Raw genomic sequence first — 25,250 nt, forward strand, 5'->3', positions numbered from 1 at the left:
GATTGAGGGATTCCTAAGAACCAAGCCATAGGGATTGAGAATATGCATCAAGAGATGTTCTCAAAAAAAGATGATCAGAGGATACCGAAGGCGAAGCCAAAACAATTTCCACATAATCAATTTCGGTAGGACTTAATGGCATAACCTCGCGCCATGTATCAACAATATCTGGTGAAGGAATGACCCAAGGGTGAGACTTGATCAAAATCATGTTGAGAGAGGAAAAATGAGGAGGTGGGAGCGGAAATATGCCCATCAAGGCAGGATCCTTAAAGAGTCCTACCCCCACACTCTTATAAGGAGCACCAGTGTGCTTGACATATGGAACATTTCCATCCGAAGAGGAAGAGGAAAAGAAGGATAGTTGGTCAACAGTGACTATCTTTCCTTGATGAGGAAAATGAATCACACGGAAAAGGGAGGAGGCTACAGCATGCATGGCATGGGTCCAGCTCCGTCCGAGTAGAAGATTGTAGTTAAGATTAGTGTCAACGATCTCTACTTCAATGCGTACTATCTTGCCTTCAAAAGTAGTGGCAAGGTTGGGAAGGACACCGAATGGTTGCGAATCACGTCTGTCAAAAGCTTCCAAAGTGTTAGGCGATTGGTTCAGAGTAGGAGAACCAATTTCCTTCCAACAAGAGATAGACATGATGTAGGTAGAATAACCTTCATCAATGATAGTCCTATGAATGGTTTTCTCATTTATGATCACCTGAATGAGAAAGGAAATATGATGAGGTAAATGCAGAATGTGGATTTCCAGGTCAAAACAGATGAGATTAGAGTTAGCTGGATCAATACCCTCAATAGCCGACAGTAATAGTTTCCGCTGAGAAGGACAACTTTGAAGGACCTCCAGAGCAGACATAGTTGATGGCGCTGAGCCAAATCTTCAACAATGTTATAATGTTGAGGGCTCGAGCGTTGGGATTGTACAAGGACTTTCGTAGCACACCTCGAGAAGGTGATCAAATGGAAGAATTAGGATTAGGTCGCTCTATATGGAGAGGACCAGAACTAGATGGGGACGAAGAAGAAGGAGTACCTTATTTTTCCTTCCCTGTTGTCGGGGTAGGAGTTTGATCATCTTTTGACCTGGTAGCCATGTTAATCAGGGTGCTCATCATGAATACTTGTGAACCTGAGGAGGAAGATGCCTAAGGCTGATCTACCATTTGCGTCAGTTGGGATGGAAAGGGTTCTTTCAGGATAGCTAGGGTCCCTTTGAGAAAACGACTAACTTCATACCATCTAGGACAATCCTTTATATAGTGATCCTCCTCACAAATGAGTCATGGCTATTTGGGCTTTCGTTGGCAAGCATCACCAGTAGATCACTTAGGAGGACCCTGTTTTGGGGCATCAACTTTACCCTTGCCTTTGCCTTTCTTCTTACCTTTAGAGGATTTATCTGATGTGGTAGACTGGACAGCGTGAACCTACGAGGTTTTACCAAGGTCAGATGAATTGTGAGAGGAATCATTAGGAGCAGTGTTGGAGACTGACTTCTGTTTCGAAGAAGATTTTACAGGGGTCTGAGTCACTGAACTAATTACTCCATCAACAGGAGGCATAGCCGGAGACTTAGATGTCGTCAGATCGGATGATGGTATGGGCACATTGGGTAACACATCATATAACGTGTCGGATTGTGAATAGATGAGGTCTATATACTGGGCACACGTGATGGCTCGTTCCTCACTGATGCATCCACCCATAGCAATGTCCTCAAATATTTTGTTGATAAATGATTTGGTAAATGACTTGATCAACAATTGATCAGAAATATCAAACTTAATTAGACAGTGCCTACATCTCCATTCATGGATGTGATCAGAGATGTGAGTCACAGTGTCTTGCTTGAGCAACGTTAGAAGATGGGTGCCAGTTTCATAATGAACTAATAGCTGGAAATGTGTGAGAAAGGCCACGGAGAGAGTGTTAAAGTCATAATAGGTATTTCGAGGGAGCTCGAAATACCGTTTGGTTGTAATAGTTGTAAGAGTTTGTTGGAAAAGTTGAAGATGAATAAAATCATCAACGTAGGAATTTGAGGAGCACCAGAGGTGATATGTCATCACGTGGGCTTGTGGATCCTCTTTCTCTTTTCCTTCAAACTTCTGACAATCACTCAGAATCTTGGATGGAACTGGAGATAAGTATGGCGAATGACAAATTGAGTCATTCATGAGTCTAGACACATCTAGGAGTTCCAGTGTAGCCAAGAATGAGAATTGGGTTTTGAAAGGCATTTCAGGTCGATAAGGGGGCCCAGCTGGCAGGGACCATCCTCGCTAGTAAGGAATTTGTCCCCACAATGGAGGATTTTGTCCATATGGCATTTGATTTTGCCCCCACTGTAGGTTACCTTGCCCGTAGGGAGGATTCTGACCTTGAAAGCCTTGAAACTGTCTGGCCATAGGCTATTGATAAGAAACATATGGGTTAAAAGGTTGTTGAGCCTGTTGGCCTTGGACATATGGATTTTTCACCTAATGTCCCTGAGCATAAGCGTTTTTGACCTGCTACCCCTAGACAAAAGGCTTTTGGACTTGCTACCCTTAGACGTAAGGATTATGCACTTGATGCCCTTGGACATAAGGATTTTGGACTTGTTGTCCTTGGACAAAAGGAGGCTGAACATGTTGCCCTGGACATAAGGATTTTGCACCTACTACTGCAAGACTTGACCCTGGCCTTTCCCTTGCAAGGGTTGACCCTATTGATATGAGTATAAGGGTTGTTGCTACCTAGGTTGACCTTGTTACTGTAAGGGCTGACCTTGTGGCTGTAAAGGCTGTCCCTGTGGCTTCAGAGGTTGAGATTGTGAAGGTATAGGCTGGGAGGACTGCGGCGCATATTGCACTTGCAGTTGCATGTTTTCTGCAACTGTTGCAAAGGTTTCCCCTGTAGTTGTTGCAGTTTTCCTTGCTGCAGCATCATTTGGCCTTATTGCTACATGGATGGCCCTTGCTGCAATGAAGGCTACCCTTGCTTCTACAGGAGTTGTCCTTGCTACTGAAAAGGTACTTGAACAGTTCCCAGAATGACACCTTGAAAGTTCCCGAACTATATCTAGCCATACCCACCAGGCGCGGCAGACAGACCAGGCTAGACATAAGGTCCAGGCTGAGGGATGTAGGGTGGATTAACCATCACTTGTGAACCATATGGAACATAAGGAGGTTGGTACTAAACCTGAGCCATATTAGGCTACTGGTACTAGATGTTACTTGACCCAAATGGACCAACAGGTTTGGATGTTGGTACTGGACATTGCTTGATCCAGCAGGACCAACAGGGTTTAAAATGGCACCCGAAGAGGGCTGGTTCATTACAACCATGTGAGTTTGTGAACCACTCACATGGGTTGTACCTGACATCATAGACACATTCAGACTTTTCCCCCCAAGCAGTGGCACAGCCTATCCACTCAGTAGAGGGATCGAAGAAATGATATCGACATGACTTGAGAACGTCAGTTGAACCAGACGGGTTACTTGGACTGACGAAACAAGAGGATTTGGAATGGTGGGTTGCACTGGGACTAAAGTAACTACAGAAATCACCTTTTGTTGGGAGGTCAGGTTCCGAATGAACAGACCTGTGGTAGGCATAGCACCAGATGCCCAAATAGGGTTGTGATATAGTGATGAGACAGTAGGTGTTCCTGAAACCAACTGAGCTAAAGTCACGTTATTATGCGGTAACTCAAGATGAACACTGGTCATAATGCTTCCTATGTAAGGGAAACCTTCAAGAGGGAAAGGATATTCCTGCTCCTCAACTGTGTGTGGAGTGGAAACCTTTGATTGACCCGGAGAGGAGACTGGGATTTTGCTTTCTAATTCCATGGGTGAAAACAGACGACGATGGATGACCAAATATCTTCGAGGGGACAATTCCAAAGTAATACCCAGCTGATCGTATGGACTGTATGGATGCTGAGGTGATATCACAACAGGATCAAGCAAAGGATTCAAAGGATAAGCAACTATTCCAAGCTAACCTTTAGAAGTTGGCAGACTCTCAGGAGTCTGGAGGATCATCCACAGATTTTGGGCCAATGTCAAAAGGTCACCCAGTATCTGAAGGGGAGGGTGAGAGGAAAAAGGTTGAATACTCAAAACAATTCCAAGCTCAATAACTTGGTCCTCAAGTGACTATGGAAATTCAGGAAAAGGCTCCTCAGACAATCTTTCAGATAGAGGAGAGGAATAGGAACTAAGTTAACCAGTTGGTTCAGCCACAATGATTTTGTCTCAAATAACCAAAAGAGAGATTGATTTAAAGGCTTTAGAATGTATTTAAAGATATAATCACGATGTGGTCTAGAAATATACTAACAGAAATGTTATAAGATCGTGGGAAACAATTTTTTAAGACGCAAAAACAAACTGGTGCTCTTTCATGTTTTAAGATTTGAGAAAGAAGCAAAGGTGACTCTATCACTTTTGGTTTGAAACGAGCTCGAGAGGACAAGCGCTCGGGTGATATTTTATATATAGGGAGTCAAAAAGATCAAAATGACTACTCAAGATGATCTATGCAAAAAGGATTACAAGGTAACAGTGAACTACAGAATACCTCCCAGCTAACTGAGAAGTACAGGCAAGCAATCTCCCCAAATGATGTGTTCGGTGTATCACGTTTACAAGGCGGCAAACTCAACTTCCTATGGATAAAATATTGCAACCTAGTGGGGTCTCCCTTTATATACTCGAGCTACGGGGAGCACAAGTCTATACCAGCATTGACTAGTGCCAAAGTGAACAACAATTGCTAGGTTTAAAGACGCCAAAACACGTCTCTAACCTAGACCTTCCAAAATGTGATCGTTAGGTTTCAAATGCACCTTAGGTTAATTGAATACATTTTAGAGTTTATCTTGAAATTATGTCTTGGTTTTCAGGCCTTATCGTTGTGACTCGAAAAACACCTGTATGCAACTAAATGAGACAAGACCCTTTCAATTCGATGAATTGTCTACACTAATGAGAGTAGGAAACACACTCAAAATGCAACAAAACAAAAAATTGAAAGAAAAATGACCTTTTCACTATTTTTCTTTTGAAAGCAAAATAATGAAAAAAAAAACTCTTTCCAATCCCTATCTTTGCTATCAAACACACTTCAAGTAGACCTTTCACTAGTAAAGAGAATTCATTTCTTTTCCAATGTAAATGACGATGCAACTCTAATCTTCAATGATGCTAACTAATGTAACATATTGATTAAACAAACTAGAATTATGTATTTTCCAATGAAATGACACAATGAATCTTTCACAAACACTTCAATGAAAATTTTCCATTACAATCAATCACAAGCAAATGCAAAGAAAAAAATAGAATTCCTTTCCAAACTAATGATGCCAAGATTCAATAAAAAACAAGAGGAGAAATGTGATCTATGCTCGAAAATAGATGCTCAAACAACAAACAAAAACTTTTCAAACTTGTTAAATGGAAATCAAAGCAACAAAATAACTAATCAAACGAAATGCAAGGAGCAACTTTGACTATCGACTTGACTTGCTGAGCACACAAATAGGTGAATGGGTGACGACCTAGATGCCCTAGGGTTATACACCATCCAATAACTCAAGAAACCAAGTGAAGAAAATGCAAATCAAACAAGCACACAAACCAAGCTAAAAGATTTTTCCAGTCAAGGAGAACACAGTCAAAACAAGCTGAGAGATAGAAATCAAAAAGGGAAAGACAAATTGGCTATGATCTAGGGGAAACCCTAATCTTCACCTATAGGAATCAGCATGACTACCTAACTGACAACAAGTGCTAGAAGGGGGTCGGCACGACTTTTTTTTAGAAACTTGCACTGATTGGCATGACTATTAGAAAAATAAATGCGTTGACTGAGGATTCAAGGAAAAAAATAAAAAATTTCAAAGGCTAACACTAGACTTGCCACTGTAAATTTCAGGTTCAGAGCTATAAACCAAGCAAAGCAGAGAACACTAAAGAGAAATGGTGATACTAGAAATGTTCACAAAAAACTGTAAAATGACAACCAATCAAACAGAAGGATTGACTCCCCAGTATGGTCACCAATTTGTGGTGCGAGTAAATTCTCAGTGCGGACATAAACAATTCCTCTAGCCCAAGAGAGCGGGTCTAGCCACAAACTAACAATCTATGGAAAATCTCCTTAATCTAGAATCAATTAAGAAGGCCTACCTCTTAGAATGCTATTATGCTTGGTGATGATACTTCTTCCTTACTCCAGCTATCTTCCATTTCCTTCCTTCAAATACCTTAAACAAGCAAACAAACAACAACAACAAACATGATAGCATACAATATTATATTCAGCCTACTTAATAGGTCAAGAAGCATTAAGCCATAAAGATGTAAAATAACACTTCATGTAGGAAATCAATGAATAGTTGTATTCATATAAATCAGAAAGAGATTACAACCAATGCCTTGACGTGGTTGGTCTCCTCCAACGTATCTGGGTTCCCACACTTCTGCTTGAATTTCATGAATAGCCCCAACAATTGAAGTTTTAAGGCCTCTTCCCTCTAGTCTCAAACCAAACCAAAACACACTATTCTCCCTCAAACAGACACTAGAAAGCTACAAGCTATAGATTTCTTGCTGATCATTCAAACTCACTCCAAAAAACTAGTTTAGCTTGGGAAAAGAGAAGTTTATATAGCTTCGATGGATGGGAGATGGTTCCTCTCATCATGGGAGAAGGTCTTATCTCTTGATTTTGTTGCATCCTAATAGGGGAAAGGAGCCCAAACTGACTTCCTCGGCTCCATCCAGCCCAACCATCTACCAAACTTCTGTTACGAAGCTTCTAGAGCTAGAAGCTTCGACACCATATTTGAAAAACTTGCCAAAAGAGGATCAACGTGAATGGAAATGGGCTCAATCGCTCCGTACAGCTCTAGGGCTAGTTTTAATCTTTGGAAATCGGCGTGAGGAGGAAACTGGTCAGTAGCGTTGGTCTTTTAAATTGGGATAAAAGGAATATTCTTGGGAAATGATGCAAAGGGGAATTATTCTACTCATGAAGAGGGACATACTGGGAGTTTCTTCATGAAGGGAAAGCATGTCAAGTTCACTATAGATGTTCTTCGGTATCATCGATGGGGAGTATAGGGATAGTGACAAAATGTTGTGTAACACCCTCCCAACAATGCTATCAGAATCTGCCTGGAGGAAGCTCCCAGAATACCTCAAGTTGTGAAATTTATATTGCAGGGGAAGAGGTTCTCTTGCAAATGTGGAATTGAGATTACGAAACTCCACCAGAAACCAACTCTTCCACCTCAACCACTGCAACACCTACAACATATTTGAAAATCCATCGATACCCCATAGAACCCATCCTAAATATGGTCAAAGGACCTTGTTTTTGCTACAACAAACACCCTCCAAAACTTTTCCTATACTTGAATTTTAGAACCTACTATAGATCTTGTGATCAGTTGTTCCATAGTCACTTCTTGGTTAGTTGATGCTTTTGAGATCCCTTCTTGGATTGGAAGTGTCAAGGATACTTTCTCACACATGCTCAATCCACAATAAGTTCATGAGCGCATTATCTTATGCAAGCTCAAACAAGCATAGCACAATCCATCAAGATTGTGCCTTTGTGATGCCTAATCCATGTCAACAATCAGTGTGCATTGACATTGACAGTTTCTCGCTTCTAGCTGTGTTTGTACGTCTATTTCGGTGAGTTTTGCAAACTGTAACTTTCGCGCACCTTTGTTTTTGCAAGTGTTTTTTTCACATTCTCGATTGTCAATTTTTCTTGCTTTCACTCTAATTAGTTTCATTTCATGTTATCTTTTCTCCGACATGTGTTTCTTTCATTATCATTCACATATCGCAAGTGTCATTCGCAGTTTAGCAATTTACACCTTCTAGCATGTTAAGTGTTGCACAATGTACATAATCTTTTTTTGGTGGTTTCAAGAAGTTATCCTTGTGTAAATTAGTCTATCTTACCATGTAAACCTTTGTCGCACTCATTTCCAAAGTTTTAAGCAGTGTCACACAAGTGTCATCACGGTCATCACAAAGTGACGTATCCTTAGTGTCGCACTTGTCATAAAGGTTGTCACACTTGTTGTAAAGGTTGTCGCACTGAGGAAAGTATGTTGTTAATGTGCTTTGAATGATCTATGTTGTGTCATTAAGGACTCTAAGTGTGTGATCACAGTCAATTCCTATCACTATTCACATCATTTCACTAATCCCACACTTAGACAAATTTCAGAAAATGCCCAACAACTTAGCCTCATTTGGCCTTCCTGAACTTTGTATTGCACAATATCAACCTTCAAGCCACAATATTTCATCTTAACACTACGCAATGTGCAAATCCTACCTTCCAGGACTATGCACTCCATAGTTTCAGTGCTCAAGCCCGAACCTTAGCCTCCAAAATCACGTAATTTAGCCTTCCAATCTGGCCTTAACTATGAACTGCACAGTCTCTAAGCTCAAGCCCAAACCATGATATCTTGAATTTCACAACTTCACAATCACTAGGTCTAATTTTTCTCCTATAATTACGTAGTTGAAAGAACAGTGCAAAACCCTACAGCCTGACTCATTGAGCCTCAATACTATGCAATTTTCATGCACAGTCCATCTTGAACTTCACATTATGCAGTCTCAAGGCTCAAGCCTCAGCCCTGATCCTTTGAACTGTACAATTGTGCAATCACCTGGGCTCCTTCTTCTTCCAGAATTGTGCAATGGGAAAAATCAGTGTCCAAGCCCTCATCCTGGCTCCGTCAGCTCCCCAACTATGTAATTTTTTTGTTGAGTCCAAGCCTAAATTGCACGTTGTGTAGTCTCAAGGCTCAAACTTGACCCTTGACTAACTGAGCTATGCAACTGCGCAGTGATCGAGCCTCTCCCTTGGCCTACCACCTAATTTCAGCTCAGTCAATGGATCATCATGCAACATATTAGACTAGGGGTTTATCAAACTAATGTCATCATGCCATGACTGGATTGTAGATGGAAGAACATTATCATGCTATGGAAATATTATGAAGAAGGATATGGAGAAGGAGTACATGCTAGGAGACACCTAAGGAGCTTAGGATATAAGATGATCAATAGACAAGAAGATGAAGGAAAACTGGATTACAATAAAAGACCAAATATCAGGACCGCATGAAGACTCCCTCTGATTGACAACCCTTTGGAGGGTATAAATGAAGAAAAAATCATATCTCTCATGAAGATGAAGCACTGGATACATCTCTTATTGAAGACAAAAAGAAAGAAGCAAAAAGAAGGACAGCTTGGCACTGCCACATCATCATGAAGTTGATGTCATTAGTGTCATGTCATTTCCTCTCATGAGTCATCATGTGCCACATCATTTTTGGATTATGTAGTTCTATATTGGAAAATATATTGTAAAGCGGAATTCCAAAGAACACGTTCAAAATTTCAAGAGTCATGCAAAGTCGAAAAGTCATAGGAAGTCAAATAGTCATGAGGGGAGTCAAAGAGTCACAAGGAAGGTGAAACATCACCTCAAGGAATTTTCACCTTGGCTCCTCCAACAAGGCATTAGAGAGACAAGCTAGTTCTTTTGGGAAGAAAGGAGTGGCTCCAACGCTCCACTATTGGGGCTAGTGTTGTTCATTGTATACATGTGTCTTGTGACTTTAATTAATAGTTGAAGCCTGATGGCTAGCACATTTTCATGCATGGATTGTGAATATTTGTAAGACTATTCTTTGAATATTTATGATTCATGTTTCCTTTCACTTGTACTAAATTAGTTGAAATATTTTGGTTATTTTCATGTTTATCTAATTGGGAATATGCTATAATGGTTTGTATAATTTTCGCATCCTTATGAACTATTCCGGTACATGTTAGACAAATCTTTCTTGTTTATAATGGTTGTAATCATCGTCACATCTTTTTGGACTATTGCTTTGGATGTTAGATGAATATATTGTGTGTGTTTGTGTGTCTAATAGGGTGGTACTATTAACTCTATCCTAAAGGCTCACTTTCCTTTCCCTCTGTAGTAGAAGAATCTTGACACACATACAACCGAACACTCACCAGGCATACTCACTTACTAATTTGAGATTACCTATGCATAACTCTCTTATTCTGAATTGTGTAGCCAAGGAAAACCTAGAAGAATAGATGGCAGTTGGGCCGATATCCCAGATTGGGTATCCTATTCCAAATGTTGTGAGGTCTAATTGGTACTTCACATCAGCGAGACCCCCTTGGTTGATGAATTTATAGCACCACTAACAGACCTTTACAGTGAACTGGACATAACTCAAATGTTGTTCACAACTACAACATAGTCGATGACTAAGCTCAATCTTCTTCATCTATGTCAACATTAGAATTCTTGCAAACATTCCCAAAATAATGGAAATCCTTACTTTCCGCATTAGGAGAAATTGACCTTTCCAATTCTCGTTTAATGGCTTTTGACTTGGATAAAGCTACCCCATGTCTTCCATCATTCGTCACCTTCCAAATTCTGGTCTCAGTTTGGAATATCACCATTCATTGGTGCATAGTTGATGAGTGAGTGTCGACAGGTATTATGTCCAAAATAGGTTGGAAAAAACTTATATCTTCCAAACTCAAACCGTCTGACATCACTCTTAAGGCATATGATGGGTGCCCTTTTGTTCCCGTACGTCTATGCCAAGATGTTCATGTACAACTTGTTGGTAAAATAGTGCTCGTTGACATAGAAGTCCTAGACGCATAGTTGGATTACAATATCCTTCTTGGCTGAAGTTACATGTATGCAATGATTGTAGTGGCATCTTCCATATTTAGGATAATGATGTTCCCTCTTGATGGGAAAATTGTTACGGTTGAGAAACTCACATACAATGAGAAGAAGACATTAACTATCCTTGATGGTGTGCTACCTTTCATCAGATCTTTCCCTGAGTTGATCACAAACTACACTAAATTCAAACTTGTACAATTTAAACCATCAATGATCCTTGGTACATACCCTAGAGACCCACCTTTGCTAGAGACCAATCCTGCATACGTGGAGCCCTGATGTGCATGATGAGTTCATTAAACACCCCTCAGGATCAGGAAATAGTTCTAGATAGTAACAACACTGTACTTAGATCGAAGACTTTTGTGATCCATAGTTAAGAGAGATAGCCTTTCAGATTAATCACATCGCAAGGATTGGGTCGACGTTTTGAACCAACTAATGTGATTCATCCTCAGGACAAAGTGAGAAACCGATCGATCTGAGAAAATAAATAGCAGGGATGCATCACTACACAGTGATGCATCCTTGCTATTTATTTTCTTAGATCGATCGATTTCCGACCTTGTCCTAAGGATGAACCACATTAGTTGGTTCGAAACGTCAACCCAATCCTTGCGATGTGATTAATCCGAAAGACTATATCTCTTAACACTATAGTTACTAATTCTACGTTCCTACCATATCACTCAAACATCCTTATTATACCCTCCACCTGGTTTTTTCTTGAACCAAGTCATGGAAACACTCACGATGCCAAATATGGCTCTTGGGATATCGGTCTGGTATCTGGCTCCTCATCCCATGTCAGAAAACTCAGGTATCACCTTGAAAAGCATCATTCTTGTAGCCCCTCCTTAGGAAATAACCCCTCAATGAGCCATTGCTGCATCGACACCACCCGGTGCCAGCAAGAGAGATAAGAAAAAAGACCAGAAGGTGGAAGCTTCAAACACTTCCTCCTCCAGGGTACCTACACCCCATGCTTTGTGTGAAGTAGTTGGGCACCCTACGAATATGTGCCCTGAGTTAGACGAGTTAAAATATCTTCTACATGCCCCAAAACTTCTAGTGAACCCACCTCCACCTGCTAGAGAAAATACCACACCAACACGTAATAAGGAATTGCACACCAACCATGCATGTGTTATATGCGCGGAGTACAAACATTACACTCATCATTGCCTTGTAATCCCTCGATATTGAGATGATTTAAGCGCAATCACCAAATACAATATTGTGGCTCCATAATTTTTCTCCACACAAATGGTGGATGATGGATGAAAAAAAAACATATCTCATTAAATTTGGAATGAAATAGTGGATCTAGAATTTCAAAATAACAAAAAAACTCAATTCTAGTGATGTCCTTGTAATAATTTTTTTCCAATTTTAATGAAATATGTGTTGAAACCATCATTTGTGTTTTTGAGGTAGAATCTTTGTGCCCATATTCCTCTAACACACATGGTCACACAACCTCCCACCATACAAGGAGGTAGCCAGAATAAGTGACTGGTCAACCTGCCTCCTTGTGCGCTTTATGTGATTAACAAGACCATATTATTAACCAATGTCTCAAGGTACGAGAATTTATGCGGTATTACCCTTCCATTCATGTTGTATGTAACAACGAACTTAGGCGAATACTTCATAGTTTCCACATTTTCACACACAACCATCATACTCGATTTTTCCCAACCCTTCCTCAATACTGTGAAACATTAGCTTTTATGTGCCAATTCATCGTTGAGAACTCATCATCTTATCAAATAGATACACCATCTTAGGTTGATGCCATGCGAGTAAGGGATGATGAGTTTGGAACCACTTTTTGCGTGTTCAAAGAAGTAGCACTATATGTGGTTCACCCAGGCACCAGGGAACACATGCACCCTATGCGATAGACCCAGCCACCTGCTCAATAAATGTTGGGAATTGGGCAAGATTAGAGACGTCTTTCTCTTGCTGATCCATATTCCACAACCTAATCACCGAAAACACATTATGCACTCACTCCATCATCATCACATCTGCTCCCAAGAACATCATATGAGGAATTGCTAGTATCTTCCATATTTTCAAGCAACAAGAGAAGCATTGAGGAAAAATAATGTTGGGGGCACATAACACATCGATACAAAAATCTGGAGGAGGTCGACACCTAGGAATTCCCCACCTCATGACACCAACCATGCATAATTGTCTCATGTTATGGGAAATGTTGACATCCACACCATTTATTATGTTAGCACCAACCCTGCATGCATTGTTTGTACCAGTGAATCTCATAGTTCAGAGACATTTCCTCTGTTACGAAGATGAGGTATTTGATTCACAAAATAATTAAAGAATTCACTAACACTCAAGAGGGTAGCTTGTGTTAGAAGGAAAATGATTAGAATTACAATATTCACACTAAAGTCTAGGAGTTTATTATTCTCAGAGGTGTTTGACAGACGTGAATCCTTAGCTGATGAGAATCTTTGCCATGATAATTAAAAGGATAAACTTCAGAACTCTATGAGTCCATGGAATATGTGTATTTCAATCCTAAGTTCAATGTAACAGGTTTACATGAAGATAAATTAATAGAATCCTCTATCTGATCAGAAACCCAATCTTGAAAATTAGAAAAATTGTCTTGGAGAAATGGAAAATTTATCAAGAATCGGTCTACATCCAGTGAAACAATATGGAGAAAAGAATATTGCTAGAAAATCCATATTTAACATGGTTCAGGCATCTCATCAGTATTGCGAGAACCTGACATAACCATCAATGGAAGTTAAAGTGTCTCAACTCCTTGACAATTCCTAGAACTTTGGAATACTGGATAATTACATTTTAAGAGCCAAGTCAGATTTCATATTGCATGTGGATAGTTACTACCAGTTATTTTAATAAGATCACTATTATTTGAATGGTAGCCATCTACACCATAGGTTTGATTATTTTTTTCTACCTCAACAAATAGATTACTCAAGTCATGAGATTCTTCTAACTGCATCTCTGAGAATGAACAAATTGAAGATATTTCATGAGAAACCTGATTTGAAGAGTTGTACTCATGCAAAAAAGGAGATTGCAGGGAATGGAATGGATGCTCAATAATTAGATTGTTCTCTTCTTCATCATAGATGACCTCACTGCCTTGTGTCAATTCAAGATTTTTCTCATGATATTGTAGATTTGAAGAGCATGGCATGTCTTTATCATGAATTAGTTCATTACAAATAATAGGACACAAGGGATAATGAGCTGAAAAAGAAGTACTCAAATGACAATCTTAATGAGAAATCAATGGATTAGTCAATGTACCTAGGCATTCATTAATGGGATCATGGTTATTAAAATGATGATTTTCCAAGGATTTCTCTTAGTTAATAGCGTCAATTTCATTTGGCTGATTTTTTAGATCACAAGATTCTATGTCAACTAAGAATGAAGGTGTAATAGGCCCTAGTTTATTTCCTACGTAAATAAATAAAAATGACACCAAGGTCATGGGACACGTATTCCAAGTTGAATGTTGGGAAAAAACATAGTGATGGGAATCATTGATGATTAATAAATGGCTATGGAAATTGGAAAAGGAATTCGCAAAGGCAAAGAGACATTAATTTGCATTTTATTAATGAAAATAACGAAAAATAGGAGAAAATGGAGATGAAAGGTCACAAATTTGCATGAGAGGGAAATTGAAGGAAAAGTAAGGAAAAATGAAGAAAATAGAGGTCTCAATGATAAAACGGCTTTCAAGGATTAGTTCATAACATTTTGGCACTTTTAGCTTTGAGCTCTCTTCTATTCTCTCACCTCTCATACTCTTGAACACTTAGATCATTCTTGGAGCATGCTTCGAGAACTCTAGTATTCATTTAGATTTGGAGAAAAAAGGCAAAGGAAAGTAGGAAAGAGCAAGGGAACAGTTGGATCAACCACTACAGTTGGATTGATTTGTAGGTAACAGGTTGCATGTGTGTTTTCCTTGCTAGTTTATAGATGCATGGTGTATGCAAGTTATTATTTAGTTATGTGTTGTCATTGGCATGGAGTATTTCCTAGATTTACAATGTTTATAAGCTTGCCTTACCTTTCCTGGATAGCCATGGTGTTGTGGTTTTTCCCATTTGATTTTCTTCCATTTGGTGCTCATAATTTCTTATGGTTGTGGGTTGGAACAAATGCTTTAGAATCCCTAGAACAACTTGGGTTGAGTTACTAGTCCTAGAGCCTAGGTTGGGACAAATGCTTTGGATCCATAGGTGGGTTGAGTTACTAGTGCCTAGAGTCGGTTGGACAAACACTCTGGAGCCCTGGAAGGCTATGGGTTGAGTTACTAGTTCCTGGAGCCCTGGACAACTTGGGTAGAGACCAATCTGGTTGGTGTTAGTGATGTCTGACCATGAGGTGGAATCACTAGTTGAGGGTTGAGGTGGTTTGGCATCTGGAAGCCCTGGTTTGGTTTATTTTAATTTATTCCATGAGATCCCACATTCTTTCTTAGAATATGACATGAGTGTGATTGGTTGAAAGAGAGATTTGGTTCAGCTCAATCTATGGTCGGGTGGTACATGGAAGTCCTTGACTTGGTTGGTATTTTCATATATTAATAAGAGTTATTCTTCTATTGTGATTCATGCATATTTGTAGTGATTATGTTGGTGATATTATGGTTGAGTTTCCATGGTTCCTATGCTAGTTATTTACTAGTTATTTGTTGGTTACATGATGTATGTTATTTATGGCTCCTGTCATGAATGGTTTAGCTATTGATTGGTTGATGAATGTATGGACTAATAAGTGTTGTTGCAGCTATGTGGAGAGGGCATAGGGCCTTTTCGGTGATTCTTAGATGAATCTCATACTTTTATGATCAGATATGCATTCATGACCTGTAGCTTACATGTATGCCATGTGTTTGACGAAATGCCTAGTATGTTCTGGTTAGTCTAGGTCAAGTTTTGAGTTGAGATTGAATGTTTAGCTTTGTCATTGTGTCAATTATGATTCTCTGGTGAGCTTATTGAATTAATGAATAGATATGTATTTATAACCTACAGGTACTATGTACACAAAGTGTTTGTATAAATGAGTAATTTGGACCTCCAACTTCTTGGGGTCATAACTTTAGCATACGATCTTAATTTTGACTATCCCTGAAAATGTCGTTTAGGCACTCAAAATAGCCTCAGAAGTTTAGAACTTGAGAAAACTACAAAAAATAGAAAGTTTTGTAAAATGTAAGGTAATGAAACTGAAAATAAATAATGTTGGTTCAAGTTAGGATGATAAGAGTGTGATCATGTGTCACTAGGTGTTTGCATTCAATTATGGACATGTGAACCCCATTTTACATAAGTCCATCTTGGAAATCAGGTATTGCATAGTAACTCTCATCTCATGTTTACCCTGGTGAGCTTGTGAATTTGGGTAAATGTGAGAGGAGGTGTTACAGGTTGGTATCAAAGCTTCCAGGTTCAAACACTTGGATTGGATGGGCGGAATGTGTTTGTCATGCATGCATGTTAGTTGTCTATGTGTTTGTTATGCATGCATTATGATGGTCATTGTTGTGGTTTTTTTTCATCATGGTGTTGATGTTGGAATGATTGATATGTTGATTTCATTACATATAAATAAGTTTTGCTAATCTGGACTTATTTTTGTAGAAGAGATAGCCTCCCCTGATCACTAAGGTATGTTTGATCATGTTTATATTTGGTTTATCTGACATGGTATGTTTGCAGGAAGAATATCAGAGACGACAAGTAAAATGGTGGACTACAATTCACATGATTCTCCCTACATATCAAATGAATAATATGGTGATGAGTACACCCTTACATAGCAAATACATTGAGAAGTTTGAAAGAAGAGATCAGAAGTTGTAAGGAAGGTAATGACAAGATCATTCAGTCACAAGAAAGACTTGCCAAGGAACAAGAAAATCAAGCAGATGTTAATGCAATCATCCTTTAGAGTCTATCAAATTTTCAAAGACAACGACTACTTAGGATCAGTCATGGATAGGAAGAAGCGACTAATGGGGCATATGGCATCATGTCTCAATTAGGATATAGGTTTGACAAGGATGACACAGTCAGAGATGGTAGGTTCTTGGATACACTTGATAGGAGGGGTAATGATTGTGGGTTATATTCTAGTTTTGGTTCAAAGAGACAACATCATCATCACCATCACCATCCATATAGGAGGAGTGAGAAGTAGTACTTTCCAGAGGAGTTCAAGAAAGAAAATACTCCTACATTTGATAGAGAAATTAAGGATTCACAAGATGCATAAGCTTGGTTACTTAGGATAAATAAGTTTTTCAGATTGCATGATTATTCAGAAAATATGAAGGCTAGGATAGATACTTTTAGTCTTAAAGGAAAAGCATACATTTGGTGGGAAGATGTTAATAATGTTAGAGGCATTTGAGAGGAGATAACTTGGAATGAGTTCAAGAGACTTTTTAGGAAGAAGTATCTATCTAATAGATACTATGATGACAAGGAAAAGGAGTTATATGATTTGAATATGGGCTCTATGACCAAAGAGGAGTATGCTAGTATATTATTGTAGTTGTTGAGATATGTGCCTTATCTTATGGAGGAGAAAGAAAATATTCAAAGATTTATCAGTGGGTTGCCACTATCACTCAAAGACATGATCGAGTTTGATGAGCCTAGATAATTGGAGGAAGCCATCAGAAAATTGAAACATTGTTATGAGAAATCAAAGCACGGGTTTGAGTCTAAACAGGATTGGAAAGGTAACCAGAAGAACAAGGTATAGTGGGTTAAGAAGAGAGGAAAGACACATGATACAGATGACAAGGAGAATGAAACACCACATAAGAAGTTCAATGCAACTAACATGGGAAAAGGATTTCAGTCTGAGGAGCATAACAAGGGTGATGGATGGAAGCCTTTACAGTGTTGGTCTTGTGGAAAAGATCATCACAGGAGGGATTTTCCACAACATCAGGGTGACAAACCGCATATTTACAATACTCAGGAGGTGCAGAAAGTTGGTTATGTTGGAAAAAGTATTCCTCGTATCTATGTAGCATTCGATAACAATAAGGTAAATCACCACGCATCCATTATCAAGATGGACGGTAAGCTATGTGATCAAGTTATTTGTATTTTGATTGAACCTAGATCTAATTATAGTTATGTTAAGCCTGACTTGGTGGATAAGTGTGGTTTGAGAAAATAAGTGCATGCAGACTCTTGATTAGTGCAGTTGACTACAAGTTAGAAGAAGAGAGTTCATCATTGGGTAAGAGATTCTGAATTTGAGTTGAATGGTATGCTTACATTAACGCATCTAAATGTTCTTACATTGGTATGATACGGTATGTCTTTGGGTATGGATTAGTTGTATCTTCACACTACTAAGGTTGATTGTTATGAAAATGCTATTAAGTGCATGGATGACAATGGAGAACAAAGAATCTTAAAGGGTAAGAAGAAGGTGACATTAGTTAGAATGGTTACAACTAGTAGACCAAGAGCAGTAGCAGGAAGGGATGTGTATTATTTTTGGTTCGTATTTCTAGTGAAAAAGGTAAGGATGTTGAGGATGTTGAGGTCTTCAAGAGGTATCCAGTTTAGTAGCAGTTTCAGGATATACTCTCAAAATATATCTCAGAGTTACCGCCTCATAGGGAAGTGGACTTTTCTATTGAGTTGATGTTGAGAGCAACAACATCATCAAAGGCACCGTACAACATAAGCACTTCAAAGTTAGTGGGACTGATGTTGCAGTTGAAGGAAACACTTGGAAAGGGATACATTAGGCCAAGTGTGTCACCTTGGGGTGCACTAGTATATTTTGTGAAGAAGAAGGATGGTACTTTCAGGTTGCGCATTTATTACAAGAAATTGAACAAGGTGACAATTAAGAACATGTACCCTTTTCCACGGATTGATGACTTGTTCAATCGGTTGAAGGGAGCAACAGCCTTATCAAATATAGATTTGAGATCAAGATACCATCAGGTAGGCATCAAAGAAGAGCACATCTACAAGACTGCTTTCCAAACCAAGTATGGGAATTATGAGTTTGTTGTGGTTCCTTTCGCTTTGATTAATGCTCGAGCTGCTTTAATGTGTTTGATGAATAGTGTTTTGTGTCCTCATCTAGACAATTTTTTGATTGTATTCATTCATGACATATTGATATATTCTAAGAATGAGGAAGAGAATTCCAAACACTTAGAAACAATGTTAATACTACTTAGTGAGCATCAATTGTATGCCAAAATTAACAAATGTAATTTTTTTCAAACAAAGGTTCATTACTTGGGGCATGTGGTTTCCAAAGAAGGTATAGAAGTGGATCCAAAAAAAAACAGAGCTATCATGGAAAGGTAAACTCCTAGGAATGTGGATGAGGTCAAATATTTTATGGGGTTAGCAGGTTACTATAGGTCGTTCATCAGGAACTTCTCACCTATTTCCTATCCTATTACATCATTTCTACAAAAAGGAAAGAAATTTGAATGGATAGAGGAATGTGCAGTGAGTTTTGAGTAGTTGAAGCAATTGCTTACGAATGCTCCAATTCTAAATATTGCAGATCCAGACAAAGAGTTTGTGGTATGTACAAATGCTTACAAGAGAGGAATGGGTGGGGTATGATGAAGGAAGAACAGGTACTATGCTATGAGTCAAGGAAAATGAATGAGCACAAGAAGAAATATGTGACACATGATCTTGAGTTAGAAGCTATCATCCATGCATTGAAGATGTGGAGACACTATCTTCTTTGCAGGAGGTTCATCTTGATGAGTGATCATAGTGGATTGAGATACTTATTTGACCAGCCTAATCTGAATTCCAGGCAAGCTAGGTGGTTGGCCACGATCAATGAGTTTGATTTCAAGATCAGGTACATTAAGGGAAAAGAGAACAGGGTTGTCGAGGTTCTTAGTAGAAGAGTGCAGGTGAATCACATTGCAACAATGATTTTTTATGGGAAAGAATTGCAGGAGTGTATCTTTCAGGTAAGGAAACATGATGATATGTATTAGCAGTTGAGGCACAAGCTACAAAAGCAAGGTGAAGGTAATAGTGATGAGGAGTATCATCTAACTGCAAATGGCTTTGTCAGACTCAAGAACATGATTTATGTACCAAATGACAATGATCTCAAGAAGCTTATCTTGAGGGAGTTTCATGTCAAGCCGTATTCAGGTCACCCAGGATATGAGAAGACTCTAATATTAGTTAAGAAGTTCTATCATTGGCTGAAATTGAAGAAAGAGGTGGTTGAGTTTATTACAAAATGTTTGTACTATTAGTAGGCAAAGGCAGAGTGTAAGAATCCAAGTGGTCTATTGGAGCCGATTATGATTCCAAAGTGGAAATGGGAGTTCATATCCATGGACTTCCTTACAGGTTTTCTGAAGACTTTGTGACAACGTGATTCCGTCATGGTTTTGGTTGATAGGTTACGTAAGGTAGCTCATTTCATTACGGTTAAGTCTACTAACTCAGCCAATGACATAACTCATATTTTCATCAGATAGATAGGGAGGTTGCATGTTGTTCCTAAGAAGATTGTATCAGATAGAGACACCAAGTTCACTTCTAGGTTTTGGAAGGAGTTGTTTGCAAGTTTGGGGACAGAGTTGGCTTTCATTATAACATATCATTCGCGAACAGATGGATAGACAAATATGGTTAACAATATTCTTGAGGATATGTTAAGAATGTACGTTATGCATTAGCAGAGGAAGTGGTAAGAGTATCTACCACTGGTTGAGTTTTCCTATAATAACAAGTATCAGGAGTCCTTGAATATGAGTCTCTCTAAGGCACTTTATGGGCAGAATTGTAATACTCCTATCCGCTGGAGTGATCCATTTAAGAGGGTATTGATTGGACTAGATATGTTGGCATAGATGTTGGAATTATGAATTATGTGTTGTCCTTGATGGAAACCTACCTAATGAATGGAAATATACATGATGAATGGAAACCTACTTAATGAGTTGTCTCTTGATGGAAACCTACTTGTTGAAGATGTAAACAGAATGTGTCTACAAATCAGAGGCAAAGGTATGATAAAGTTGAAAGTTCAAGAAGTATATGTGGGTTTTGTTAAGCAAATTCACGTACACATGTGAGTATGAAGAAGAAAATGCACGTACAGTTTCCACACCATGGTATTCTAAATACCAAGGGTATTTACCATGGTATTTCCCTATGGTATTGAGCTCAGTAACAGATGTTTTGATCTCGTCTAAGAAAACCATTTGTTGGAGTATGGTTTTGACCTATGTTATTGGATAAGGGCTAAACTATATAAGGAGATGAAGATCAAAGTGATAGAAATGTGTGTGAAAGTGATGGAAATATTATGAATAGTTAGATTTGAAGCAAATATGCATGTAATGGGTTATTGATGCTTTGCTTGATCTAAATTAAGTATGCACCCGAGAGATTGATAATGGATTAGATCTAATAAATTTGAGATGACAATCATGATTATGAGATGATTTGATTTGTGTTGATAGCATCTTAACACGTGATTTTCCTGTGTATTCCAAGATCTGGGTATGTCTAAAGTTTTGTGTTGCAGCAAAGATTTGATTCTGAATTTACATATCTGTACGTGGGTTTTTTTATCCTGCAAGGCATGTACACATGCGAGTGTGTTTTTGGTAAGTTGTGTACATGCAAGTTTGTTTCCTGGAAAGCACATACACACATGCATATGCTTTGAGGAAAGTGCATAAAGAAATTAGGGTTTTGATGAAAAGGATGTTTGATCAGTTTAATCAGTTTTGATGTGCTTTTGTTTTCTGTCAATGAAGTCTTCTTGATGATCTGGGCTTAAGCAATGATGTTTTGGTTATGGATTGATTGGATGGAGAATGTTGAAGTTACTTGCTAATTGTGCTTGAAGTTCAGAGAAAGTTCTGTGAATGTTTCAGAATGATTTTTGTATGATTCAATGTTTGTTTCAAAGTGACAATAGTTCAATTTTTACGTTTCAGTGGTTGAAGGTCTAGACGTGGGTATGCTTGATGAAAGACGTGTACACACACGAGTTTTCTACTGTAAAGTAGCATACATATTTTGACATATGGTTGATCAGGGCTTACAGTAACAAAATCTGGTTTCTGTGATATGCAATATGTTGTTTGGTATTCTAGTTACAATGATCTAACTGTTCTGGTTGATTGGTTGAGTTTCAGTAATTGGTTGATTCAGTTGGGTCAGAGATTGATGATTGAGTTACAGTGATAATTTTCAGTTTTGACTATTGGTTTTGAGATTAAATGTTGGTAGTGGGTCAGGTCTGAAAATCTGATGAAATGTGGCCTACAAGTTATGATGTGTTGTAGTAGGTGGATCCAGTATGAAAATTTATGAAATGTGGTTCCCGGAGATGAGGGAGTTGAAACTTCCTTACAATGGTAATTGGTAAATCAGATTAGGGGGTTAGAGCTCCCTTCCAATAGGATCTGGAGAATGAGCGAAGGTTGTAGCCTTACACATGTGGGTGCATGTGTACTGGTATGAGTTTATGCCAGTACAAGATTCAGGGGGTTGGAGCTCCCTTCTAGTAGGAGATAGAGAACGAGTGAAGGTTATATCCTTCTGCAAGTGGGTTCCTATGTATTGGTATGAGTCTGCACCAATACAAGATTGTAAAATCTTTTATTTATATTAAAAAGAAGATAGAAATGACAACAGTAGGTGGTTTTTTCCCGCATTTGGTTTTCACCTTAAATCTTGGTTTTCATGTGTGTTGCTTATGTGTGATGGTTTATTTTGATCTTACTACACATGGTTACTATCTATTTAATGTTTAATGAAGTACTGATGCATTGGCTCAAGATAAATAGTAGATGAATTAAATGAAAAGTAATTTTATTGGATATACGCTAGTTGTCTTAAGAACAGTCGCGTACACATGTGGGTTCCCTTTAGTAAAGTTGCGTATAAAAATCAGAATGAGAAATTGAAAATTTTAATGAGTTGAAAATACTAATTCACCCCCCCCCCCCAAATATTTTTCCCAACAATAGATGGAACATGAACTGTAGGTTATCAATAGAAATCTAAAGGCAACCTATGACAAGCAGAAGAGTTATGCAGATCAACATAGGGCATATGAGGAATTTCAAGTTATGGAACATGTGTACTTGCGCATCAAGCCCAAGAGGCCCTCATTGATGATTGGGTCATGTGCCAAGCTAGCACCTCGGTATTGCAGGCCTTTCGAGATCCTTGAGAGGATTGGACCAGTGGCCTACAAACTTGCACTGCCTTTGACAATGAATTTCCATGATGTTTTCCATGTTTCATTTTAAAGAAGTATGTCTAGGATGCTGATTATGTGATTGATTGGTCTATATTACAGGTGGAACCAAAGGGATAAATCCTTCCAGAACCACAATGCATATTACAAAGTAAACAACTCATGCTCCAGGACCGAGAAATCAAGCAGGTTAAAATGCAGTGGAAGTACTTTGGACCTAATGAAGCTACATGGGATATTACTAATCAGATGTGGGATTTATATCCTTCATGATATGTTGTTTCAAGAAAATGAGTTTTTCGTACATGTATATGTATATGTTTATGGATTTTGTTGTAAATGTTGTAATGAGTTTTGTTAAAAAGATCCAATAAGCAGTAAGATTGTCATTTTTGTCATGTTGGTCATGGTTTGCAGTTGTTGTTCATTGTAAATACTACATCGAGTTATGTTATAAAGCTCCATGGGTAGTATGTATTTTTTCAGTGGTTTGCTAGTTATAAGTGTCATTGATCACCGAGCATGGTGTTCCCCCAAGGGGGAGGTGTTTGTTGGGCTAAAATATAGTTATGGGGATCACTAGTGATTAATAAATGGCTATGGAAATTGGAAAAGACATTTGCAAAGGAAAGGAGGCATTAATTGGAATTTTATTTATGAAATTAATGGAAAATAGGATAAAAGAGAGATGAAAGGTCACATATTTGCATGAGAGGGAAATTGAAGGAAAATTAAGGAAAAATTAAGAAAATAGAGGCCTCAATGATAAAAACGCTTCTGAAGATCAGTTCATAACATTTTGTCAGTTTTAGCTTGGAGCTCTCTTCTATTCTCTCACTCTCTCATACTTGGAGCACTTAGATAATTCTTGGAGCATGCTTGGAGCACTCTCGTATTCACTTGGATTTGAAGAGAAGACAAAGGAAAGCAGGAAAGTGCAACAGAATAGTTGGATCAGTCGATACAGCTAGATTTCTTTGCAGATAACTGATTGCATGTGTGTTTTCCTTGTTGATTTATGGATGCATGTTGTATGAAAGTGATTATTTAGTTATGTGCGATCATTAGCATGGAGGATTGCATGTATTGATAGTGGTTTTATCCTTTCCTTTCCATTTCCTAGATAGCCATGGTGTTGTGGGTTTTCTTATTTGATTATTTTTTGGTTGGTGCTCATAATTTGGAACAAATGTTGTGGAATTCTTGGAACAACTTGGGTTGAGTTACTAGTCCTAAGCCTAGGTTGGGAAAAACTCTCTAGAGCCCTTGGTGGGTTGATTTACTAGTTCCTAAAGTTGGGTTGGACAAACACTCTGGAGCCCTAGAATGTTGTGGATTGAGTTAATAATTCCTAGAGCCCTATACAACTTGGGTAGAGACCGATTTGGTTGGTGTTAGTGATGTTCAACCGTGAGGTGGAACCATTGATTGAGGGTTGAGGTGGTTTGGCCTTTGAAAGCCCTAGTTTGGTTTTGTTTGGTTTATACCATGAGATCTGACATTCATGCTTGGAATATGGTGCGGGGGTGATTGGCTGAAAGAGAGATTTGGTTAAGCTCAATCTATGGTCAGGTGGTACGTGGAAGTCCCTGACTTGGTTGGTATTTTCATATATTAATAAGAGTTATTCTTCTATTGTGATTCATGTATATTTGTAGTGATTATGTTGGTGATATTATGGCTGAGTTTCCATGGTTCCTATACTAGTTATTTACTGGTTATTTGTTGGTCACATGATGTATGTTATTTACGGCTCTTGTCATGAATGGTTTAGTTATTGATTGGTTGATGAATGTATGGACTAATAAGTGTTGTTGTAGTTATGTGGAGAGGGAATATGGAATTTTCAGTGATACCCAGATGAATGTTAGAATTTTATGATTAGATATGCATTCATGACCTGTAGCTTACACGTATGCCATGTGTTTGACAAATGCCTAGTATGTTATGGTCAGTCTAGGTTAAGTTCTGAGTTGAGATTGAATGTTTAGATTTGCCATTGTGTCAATTATGATTCTCTAGTGAGCTTATTAAATTAATGAATAGATATGTATTTATAACCTACAGGTACTATGTACAAAAAGTGTTTGTATAAATGAGTAATTCGGACCTCCAACTTCCTGGGTCATAACTTTGGCATATGATCTTTGTTTGACTATCATAATACC

Source organism: Pinus tabuliformis, chromosome 6 (assembly GCF_031772625.1).
Source record: "Pinus tabuliformis cultivar Carrire ecotype Pingquan chromosome 6, CPIR1, whole genome shotgun sequence".
NCBI classification, from domain to species: Eukaryota; Viridiplantae; Streptophyta; class Pinopsida; order Pinales; family Pinaceae; genus Pinus; species Pinus tabuliformis.